This window comes from Triticum urartu, chromosome 6A (assembly GCF_056163025.1).
Source record: "Triticum urartu cultivar PI428250 chromosome 6A, HENAU_Tu73, whole genome shotgun sequence".
Lineage (NCBI taxonomy): Eukaryota > Viridiplantae > Streptophyta > Magnoliopsida > Poales > Poaceae > Triticum > Triticum urartu.
The window spans coordinates 368,918,090-368,928,698 of NC_141878.1; the positions used below are offsets into that span (position 1 = coordinate 368,918,090).

General features: G+C 42.2%; 1 long non-coding RNA gene and 1 pseudogene across 1 annotated transcript; both read right to left on the reverse strand.

Annotated features, from left to right (window-relative positions):
- Positions 1–830: 830 nt before the first annotated feature.
- LOC147965287 (uncharacterized) lies at positions 831–1,949 on the reverse strand. The gene is made up of 3 exons (XR_015607416.1): positions 1,733–1,949; positions 1,395–1,628; positions 831–1,215 (listed from the first exon to the last, which is right to left on the reverse strand). It is a non-coding gene; the product is annotated as an uncharacterized LOC147965287 (long non-coding RNA).
- A 2,825-nt stretch (positions 1,950–4,774) lies between these two features.
- LOC147965288 (uncharacterized) lies at positions 4,775–5,539 on the reverse strand (annotated as a pseudogene).
- Between the last annotated feature and the right edge of the window lie 5,070 nt (positions 5,540–10,609).

The window sequence follows — 10,609 nt, forward strand, 5'->3', positions numbered from 1 at the left end:
GCCTGGCACCAACACTTAATGGAAATGGAATGAAATATTGTCTACTTGAAAAAGTGAAATATATTGATGCATTTTCAAATTTCCGCAAATACATGAGAGCACCAACCAGAACATATGTGATGATTTAAGGAAACTCCACAGAAAGTTCTATTTGCAAGAAAAACAGGTCGTTGGCCCACTAAAAGTACACCCATTAATCATGGACCGCATAGTAAGGAAAACTCAGTTGTAAAACTAATTCAGATGGAAACTAAAACAAAAATGAGTTTTGACTATCAACTAAGCAAAATCTCCTAGTAATTGTAACATGGCTGGCAAAGTAGAAGTTGCTCCACAACCTTATCTCTAGATATGTGATTTATCCCTTGCTGGAGAAATACAAAACGGACCAAAAATAAAAAAGGAAACTCTAGAGAGTTGAGCCTAACTGACCTGACAAGTCGCATCTTCTTTAGTTCCTCGACAATGACTCTGGATTTTCAGTTCCAATCCATACATGACCTGGATTAGATCGAAATTAACTAGAACATATAGATATTTTTGTTTCATGACTCTTCATAAATCTGCAGTGGTATTAAGATCCTTCGTAATATTAACCTAGGCAATGCATCGAATTTTGCAGAATAACAATCCAAAGTTAGTAATATCTATTTAACCAAAGCCTAATTTGGCGGTACATAACCAAGGCTCTCATATTCTTGGCGAGCTATATAATATATTCACTGGTAGAGCCTAAGCATGAGAAAAAAGAGATGTTACGTGCTCGTCACATGAATATGCAAATAAAATAACTATTGCCCAGTAGAACAAATGAACTTTTTATACGCCGTTCTTATACATACACACTATAATAAAAGGTTGAAACAATAACTTGTAGGAAATATCCGCAGAGCCAGTGAAGAGATGGATCTGGTTACCAGACAACTACAAATCACTTGCATACATAGTGCAAGTCTGCAACCTGTAATAACACACTCATGTTGATCTGATATAAGTATACACATTATGAAGCTGGAGCACATATCCTCAATGTGAAAAAAAATGATTTCGCTGAAAGATAAATGGAGGGAAGTACATGGAGTATGGTCCTAGGATTTATCTGTCAGCGACTCCTTTTCATATGACTGTAAGAGAGAGAAAAATCCTTCATTGCGCTTGTGGACCTGGAGTAACAAAAAAGTATAGACATTTTGATACTCATCAACTCATGTTTGCCTGAAACACCATTAAATCACTCCATGAGTAATCAGTAACATCCAGATCACATATTTATTTGAATAGAGAAAGATATTATATCCAGAAAAAGACTAATTTCTAAACTATGTTATATAGTTTTTATATCAAGGCTAACCGATCTTACAGCACTGGATAATCTTACATGAAAGACAGCTTACCTTGGATCGGCACACAGGACATTTACACACGACAGATCCTCCACATGAACCGCTGACTCAAGCAGGAGATGAAGAAGCCTAGTGCTACGATGACTGCTGACTGTTGAATGGGCGGATTGAGGCGACAAAAGATGTGAAGGGCTTCCAACAACTTGACTAACAACACCAGCAACAATTCTGGAGAGAAAAACAACATCATTGATGGGGGAGGAGGAGCGCAGGGGTACAAAATATCTGCAACATGGAAGAAGACGTAGCATCAACATAGGCAAGAAAAGCATATATACGGATATCTGGGTGTGAACTAAGGAGGATGAGGCAGCGGGATTGTAACGCACATCCACCGTCGGCGCCGGAGAGTAACGCGCCTCGACCGCCATTATTGATTGTAACTCCGCTGCTCCGACTCTCTACATCCGCGCATCAACGCCCCTTCGTATCGCCCATTGAATCCACCATCGTCGAATTCAGTCGCATCTCACTCGTCTGCTGGATCTCCCTTGCGCACCTCTCGATCCCCTTGACGACCGCGATGGTTGGATCCTCTGTATCGAGCCCCCACCAATCATGCGTCTCGATTGGGGGTGTGATACAGCCCATTGGGCCTAATCAACACAAATCTTCCGAAAAAACCACCGGAGCAGCGGCCCGAGAAGGCCAACGCTAGTCAGGAAGACTGTGCGCGCGATTTAGGTGCTATTAAGAGCGAATCCGACGGCCAAAAACGACTAAAAGTGACGATCCAACGATTAGAAATACTGATGGTCTGAGAGGGCTAGGAGGGTGCTCAGTTATAATGTATTTAAATGACTTTTTCAGGATGGGCCCAGGATGTCGATTCGACGTGGCAGACATCCCTCCAATTTGAGGTATGGCTGAGAGATTCCAAACAACCAAACTGATACCGTCCGATTTGCTGATCCATGCTGAAGCGCTAAAAATGTTTGAACCGTCTAGTTTGGACATTTGGGACAGATTCATGGATCCGTGTTTGGAGATGCTCTTATACAGGACGTCCTATGCGACGCATTTTGCGTCGACTAGTCGGGTTCGCACAGGGTTGACGCACGACCGGGCCGGCCCACTAAGCCGCTCTGATCGTTTCCTTTCACGTGCGACAAAAAAAAACTGAAATCAAACATCGAGTACCAAGAATTGATCCCATCAACACACACTACAATCGCTAGCCATTAACCACTACACCACACACCATTAACTGAACATAAAGGTGCAGATACCTATAAGAATAGACAGCGGCGTTGATATTTGGAAAACATTTTGAAATCATTTCAAAAATTGCGAGCAGTTTTCAAATACCACTTTTTTTGGAAAAGTGAAGATGTTTTGTAATTCTGATTTGAAAATGAAACACGAACAAAATTTGCAAACCCAAACAGAATCCAAAAACGCGAATAATTTTCAAAAATGTTTCTGAAAAGCAAACAAAACAAATTGCCAAAAACATGAACATTTTTTGAGATTGCGAACAGTTTTTATTTTAAAAAAAGGAAAACAGGAACATTTTTTTAATTCAGCACCAAAAAAGTTAAAACATGATTTTTTTTAAATGCGAACAAAATTCTAAACATTGGAATATTTGTTGAAATTGCGAACAAAATGTTGAGATCGCAAAGTTTTTTGAAAATAAACATTTTTTCTGAAATTGTGAACATATTTTGAAAACAAGAATATTTTTTGAAATTCCCGAACATGTTTTGGAACATACCAAAATTATAGAACTGTGATAAGAACATTTTTTGAAAATCACGAACATTTTTTAATTTTTAATTTTTTAAAAAATAATCCTTTTCTAAATTTAGAACATTTTTTAAAGATAAGAACATTTTTCTAAATTTAAGAACAATTTTCGAACATGAACTTAGTTAAAAAAAGTTAAAATAACCTTAAAAAGGTAAAAAGAAACAGAAAACGAAAAAAAGAAAAAAGAAGAAAAAAAACAGAAAAACCAATAAAAGAAAAAAACGGTTCAGGGAACCTTCTAGAAGGTTCCAAAAACTGGCTGGCTAGAGGCAGTTGTACGCGCAAAATCTAGGCCGGCCCATTGAGTCGCTGCTCGGTCGCTCGCCTGTGCGAAGCGCCAGCAGCTTGAGGCAGAGCGCCGCGAATAGGGATTTCTTCTTATACTACCTACAGATAGTATGAATAACTAGATGGGCTCTTTTGAGACCGTAGGTGCATTTTGCTGGTGAGATGGTCCTTGTGTACATGGCGTTGAGTGCCCGTAAATTATCCTTCCTCGAAAGACCTTTAAATTTCCACTCCAGCAGTGCAGCTACTTCTGAGAACCCTGAATATGAATGTCATATTCGCAATTGAAAGTTACATATTTTTCCAAGTCGTCGTGTAGCTGAAAGTTGTACTAATAGCTCACTCCGTGCTGCATATGATACCACTCCTACTAAACAGGCAGACCACTAGACTCATGTGAGGTTAGCTTGTGGGAATTTGTGATCACAAATTAAAGGCCTAGTGTTACATGAGGGCCTAAGAGCAACTCCAATGCGCTAACTCAAACAGACGACAAATTTGTCTATTTTTTGTTTTCGAATCGGTGGACATTCAATGTTCGTCTTGTTTATGATTTGGGTTGACAATACGTCCAATGCCTGTGACTCATTTCATATCCGCGCACAAGTTTTAAGAAGCCCGCAGCCGTAGATCATGTAGCGGCAAACCGTCGCCCAAAGTTCATGCCGACACCATTGCCAGCGGTCGGCATACAATGCCAGCTCCAAAAATCATCACACAGTTTACGTTGGTGCACTTGCGAGCGGCCGGCAAAAGCACACAAAAATGGGCGGGAAATTCAACCATGTCATCTCGGCCGTGGTCATGCCAAGCCAACACACTTGCCTGACATACAAAAAAGGGATGGCGGTCGCCGCCATAGATCACTCGTCATCGAACTTGAGCGTGCCGGCTTGCATCTTCTCGAACCACGGCCTCTTTCTCGGCTACACGGTGTTGAGGTCCACCTTCATGATCTCCACACCCCTCATCATGCTAGCGAGAGCCATTTTTTTCGCCTTGGTCTTGGCATTGGCGGCCTCGATCTCTAGCATCTTGGCTTGCTTCCCTGCCTCCATCTCAAGCATCCCCGTATGCTTCTCTGCCTCCATCTCAAGCATCCTCGCTTGCTTCTCCACCTCCATCTCAAGCATCCTCGCTTGCTTCTCCGTCTTCATCTCAAGCCTCCTCCTTTGGATCTCCATGAAAGCGTTCATTTGCTCTTTCTTGTCTTGCTGGCGCTTCTCCTCCCCTGAGTCCTTCTTGATCATCATGCCCTCCACGGTTGCGATCAAGGCGATCGACGCCGCATCCTACTTGTCCTCCTTCTTAGAGTTGATCTTCCCCCGCGGTCATGGCTTCTCGCCCTCCCCAACCTCCTCCACGGCGGTGGCACCGCCAGCGGAGCTAGCGGCCGCCACACCACCCTCGAAGATGATGCTCTCCATGAAACATTGGTCGTCTCGTCGTCGCGGGCCGCCGGCATTCTGTCGAATAGGTTGCGGGCACGGGGGAGCACGTTAGCTAGCATCTCCCTCATGCGTTTCCTCGCCCTTCGGATGACAAGGCGCCGGCCACCGGCGTGGCGTTGAGGTTGATGGGCACGGGCGCGGGCGTGGAAGGTGCCAGCACGCTCACCTCGGCGAGCATTCCCCGGAGAGTCGGGAGGCTTGCAGGTAGACGTGGAAGCCAGGAATCGGGTGCGTCACCGACGCGCGGGGCGACTCTGGCAGCACCATACGAGGAAACGCGGACGAGGCGGTGTTGGCCGCGGCCATGGCGGCATTGACGAGCCCATACTGGCCAGGGTTTAACCCTAGGTAAATCAGGGCCTTTCTTGTTGCCACCGTGACGCGGGCATTGGTTTCCTCCTGCTGCGCTACGGCGCTGAGGGCGGTGGCGGCCGCTGCTTCGTCCCTTGCGTCTGCCGCATGCCTCTGGCCCTTCCTCTTCGCCAACTCCGCGGCCCGTTCCTCGGGCGTCAGCTGCTTCTTCTTCTTGGGCGCCGCGGTGGTCTTGCAGGGGGCACGGGGCTTGCCTTTCCTGGAGGGGGCGCAGGTGATGCCGGACGAGGCGAGGAAGGCGAGGCCGGCGGTGGCATCGAGGACCTCGTCCATGGTGAGCGGCCGGGAGCGCGTGGGGGCGGGAAGGTTTTTGGGAAAGTGAAGGGAAATGGTGGACGCTTTGCCATCGACTATCGGACCAGGAGGAGTAGTTGCCGCGCGGCACGCGCGTCCGTCTCGTGTCCGCGCCAACGCAAATGAGGCTCAAAATTGGGTCGTGAATGGGTCGGCAGGCGGACGAAAAGCGGACGCACGTCCGTTTGGGTTGGTGCATTGGGCCGACTTTTTTGTCCGTTGTGATCCAAACGGACACGCACGGATGAAATGGGTCGACGTGTTGGAGTTGCTCCAAATTTCGAAAAAGGAATGGAGTGCAATGTACACAAAGCCCGAAACGAAAAAGAGAGAAAAGGGGACCTAAACAAGAAGAGCAGAACAGATTTGCAATGGTGCACTCCTAGAGTGCAGAGCTTGATTCCAGGTGGTATGCTAGTATGCTACTGCTATCCCTGCATAGAGTAAACCGGAGGGAGATCTCTTGAGGTGAGTGCAAGCAATCAACAATATCCAAAGATGCCCCATCCAGTCATAGCATCATTGATAACTGCATAGTTTAAGAGGAAAAATGACAAACCTCAGGAGTGGCTAGTGTATTTTACTAGTACTGCGGTGTCAAATCCCATCCTTGACAGCCTCCCAAAATCGTCGTGCTTTGCTCGCCAGATTGCAGACAATGCTGATAAAGTAAGCTGTTTGGTCTCTCTGATCGATGAGATGGTCGATTACTGCATGACCGGGCGATTGACTAACCGAGCATAAGGCTAGTCATAGTGGGAGTAACTTAGCTAGTAATATAGCGCATTTTAAAAAAATTCTGCTTATGTGGCAAGTAATTAATGAGATGGTAACATAATATGTTACTGTAACATAGCATTTTTCAAGACAAGATGAGTCTACGAGCTAATAAATGAAGTCATCTATGATACTACTATTATATTACTTTGCATTATGAAGATAGTAACTTACACTAGTGTCATATGCATGACACTAGTCTAAATTACTCTCCACTATAACCAGCCTAAGTGTGTGCTTGCTAGATCAAACCAAGGCTCGAACCATTAGAAGGATTCAAGCCATTTCCCCTAGGACGTGGCTTGAATTCAAGTGTGTGCTTTTTTATTACGACATGGAATTATGTACTATTTACAACATGGAATTACGTACTTGTTTTTTGTGGCCTATGGGAATATGAGCTCTGAATTTTCCTGAAACGTTAGACTACCCACAATGAGAGTAACATAGATAGTAACATCACATATGTCTAAATAAAATAGATGATGTGGTAAGCAATAAATAAAGAAAGAGAGGAAAGTGATAACATAGCTAGTTACTAGTAGTATTAGTAACATCACACATATCAATGCAAGATGTGTCTATAGCCTCATAAATGAAGTCTTGCATGTTACAACACATATGTTACTCCCCACTATAGAGGTACTAACATAGACTAGGAGGGTGCTTGGATACGTTTTAGTCTCATGACTAAAAGTAGTGAGACTAAAACTTGCTAGCCTCACCCATGCTTGCATTCAAATACTAAAGAGACTAAAATCAAGTTAATGAGCATTTATTATCCTCCAAACCCTCCAATCCAGAAGTCGGCTGTGTTAAAGGAGAGGAGTTAAATGAGGAGAAAGAGAATTAATTCACATTTTAGTAGGGATACCCTTGACTAAAAAGTTTTAGTCTTAAGACTAGTTTTAGCCTCTCTTTAGTCAGGGGTACTTGGAACTTTAGCCTCTTAAAAAGACTATTTTTAGTTAGACTAAAATAAGTCCTTTGAATCCAAGTACCCTCTAATAACATACCTATGTTACTACTCTATATTACTACCCATTGTAGCTAGTCTTAAAATCTTACATTGTAGCTAGTCTTAAAATCTTCCTCACTATCTCTACGTTCGACAGGAAAGAAAAGGTTGACATGCCCTCCTCGATCCAACACACATACGACTACGAGAAGTTGAGAAGGTTGTGAAAGATACCTGGAGACTGATACAGGTAAATCTGAGGTAATCATTACATGGAGGCTAACGTGAGGATATCTTCTTGCGATCTCAAATGCTCCCCGACAAACAGTAAAAATAAAAAAAATAAAACTATTAAAAATCTGATTTATTTTTGCGATAAACTTTGACATATATTTTGTATGCTTGCAAAATTTTAGCACGAAATGACATTCGTGAAAGTCATGAAAAAAGTAAAATAGCAATGTTCCAAAAATGCTAGTTTGGAAAATATTTTGGAGTGTTTTTTTGCCACGCCTTATTTCATGCTGAAATTTTGCAAGCATACAAAAAGTTTGTCAAGGTTTATCAAAACAAGTTCCAGAAACTTTTAATTTTTTAAAATTTTACTATTCATTAAGGAGCATTTGACCTCGGGAGCAGAATAAGACTTTCAATTCAGCATGTCTTATCTACATACAATGGGGATGCTATGTGCCTCACTTGTAAGGGTGTGTGTTGCTGGGCAGCTTGTTTTCCGATTTTGAGTCCAGTTTTTGTTTTTCTTTCTTTTCAGTGTTTCGCTGGTTTTGATTTCTTTTCTTGATTTATTATGTTTTCTATTTTTCTTATTTTATTTTTTCTCACATGCTAATTCATGAATATTTATTTGTGAACATCTAAAAAGAATATGAACAGTATTTTGTGGAATTAACAACTTGTTTGATTCATGAATTTTTTGGAGTTCATGAACATTGTTTGAAATACAAGAATGTTTTTTAAATTCATAAAAATATACTATAATTCTCGTTTTAAAAAATTCACAACATTTTAAAATCCAAGAGTTTTATAAAAATCACAACATTTTTAAATCCAATATTTAAAAAAATATTTGACCTTCTTTTGATTTAATGAACTTCTCAAAAGAAAATAAAATAAAATGATAATCGGTGTTTCCTGAGCTAGCAGTGGAGCGAGCAAAAAAAACTACGCGAGCGAGTAGACGGAATAGGGAGCCGAGCAAAACGAGGGGGAGCTTCATAGGTCGGCCCATGTGAGCGTTATAACAATAATTCCACGGTTTTAACATGAAAATAAAGGCTCACACAAATCGTTACCGGCTAACACCGATGCCGAAACATGTAAAGACTCCACAACCACACACTCCACTCCCCTCTTGGAACAAATATCATCTTCAACAGCAGCCAAACACGATATATGAATAAAAAGAAGAAATATTAAACCAAAACGAAACAATTGACCATAATAATGAGATAGAATTTTTTTTTAACCGAACGACACAATGAAGCACGTGTTAGCCTCTATTACAAATGAAAAGAACGAGATTTCTGCTGGTCTCCTCCAGTTTTACTGCTGGCAAAGTACATACCTCCTGCTCTCTTAACTTCTACTAGATTCGGCCAAGAACCTAAAAGACAGAAGAAAAAACGAGTGTTTAGAAGTCTGAACTGAAGGCTCGTTCAGCCAAGCCAACCGAAGGGCATCGGTCCAAACTATACTAGACTAGTAGAATGCCCGTGCGTTGCTACGGGCTTTTGAAATATTTTTCTTGAGTTATGTGAACATCATTGAACTTACTCATCGGAATACCAGTTGGAAATAAATGTTGCCATAAATATTTATCGTAATTCCAGCCGGTTTGCTTTATTTTGAGTGCGTCGTTGTTATGGGATATCATCACTTGCACATCTTTTTGTTGTATAAAACATGATGAATTTTTGTCTTCTTCCAACGACGTCGCCCCAAAAACCCTCTGAATGGGTTTCTTTTTGAACCCCGACATAATCCATCTCCATCTCTCTCATATTCTACAAAACTAAATATATATAAAAATATACCTTTTGAGTATTATATCATGTGCAACATACATACAAAGAAGAACAATTATTTGCATGCACCTCTTTTGGTTGTGTAAAACTCGTTGAATTCTTAGCCCTCTCCATCATCGTTACATCAGGGTCTTTGTCAGTCGACATCTCTGAAGCACAATCAAATCCATCAGTTTTTATGACCTACAAAGGTATTCTAATATAAACAAAGATTAGAATAATTTTTTTATGATGGTGGTATGAAAAATATATATTCATTGGACAAATCCAAGAAATGAGCAGTTTCTAGTAGATTGAGTGGCATCCCAATTTTAATAATTTTAGGCTCACCTCTAAATCACATGTTGATGGTTATTCTCACGGATATCTACTATTTAGGGTATGTGGTATATTACCCATAAAAATTTATGTTACATTTCTCCACGAGCAAAGAACGGATTCCTCCTTTATATAATGATAGTCGGTCATCCGTAATTTATTGGATATTTTTAAGTAATTTATTGTGAAAATATTTTATGTTATTCTAAATATATATAGTGTACATGTATAAATAAACCTTTATTTTTATGATATTCCCATTATTCCCCTCCTATACGACTTGTTGTCCTCTCCCGAACGACCGCACTCTATCCACTCCCTCTTAGCACCACTCACTCTCTTGTTCCCCTCCCTCTCTAGATCCATAGACTTCACCGGCGTCGCTCACTCTCCTGTCTCCACCCTCGCCCCCACAACCAACAGAATCGGCGACCTCATCTCCCACCCCTCCACCCTTTCATCCCTCCCCTCTTCTCACAAAAATTAGTGAAGGGGGGGGTGGATCGAGAGACCAGACGGTTGCCTGATCTGCCCACAAACTGGCGAACAACATCACGCCAAGGTCACCAACACCATCATGAAATGACAGCTCGCGCACCAAGATATGAGAGGGGGCCTTCTACTTCTCCCTCGCTCATCACCCCTTTGGCTAAACCATGGATCGACCTTCCTCTACTCTGACCCATGCCATGGACCGAGCTCACTTCCCTCCTCAAGGTCATCTCTTCACCCCTTTCCTCGTGTGTCATGTTGCACCGCTAACCCTCACCTTATCTCCCTCCCTTTCCTCCCATATCGAGACATGCATGTGTTTCTGCTCGGCCGCTTCACCTCACCGCCGCCTTCATCTCCTTATACAATGTCGTATCCGCTGCCTTCTGCCAGCTGTAGAAGAGCGTGTTCGATTCTTGAACCTACAAAATATAAAATGCTGAGGTCAATAAGTATGAA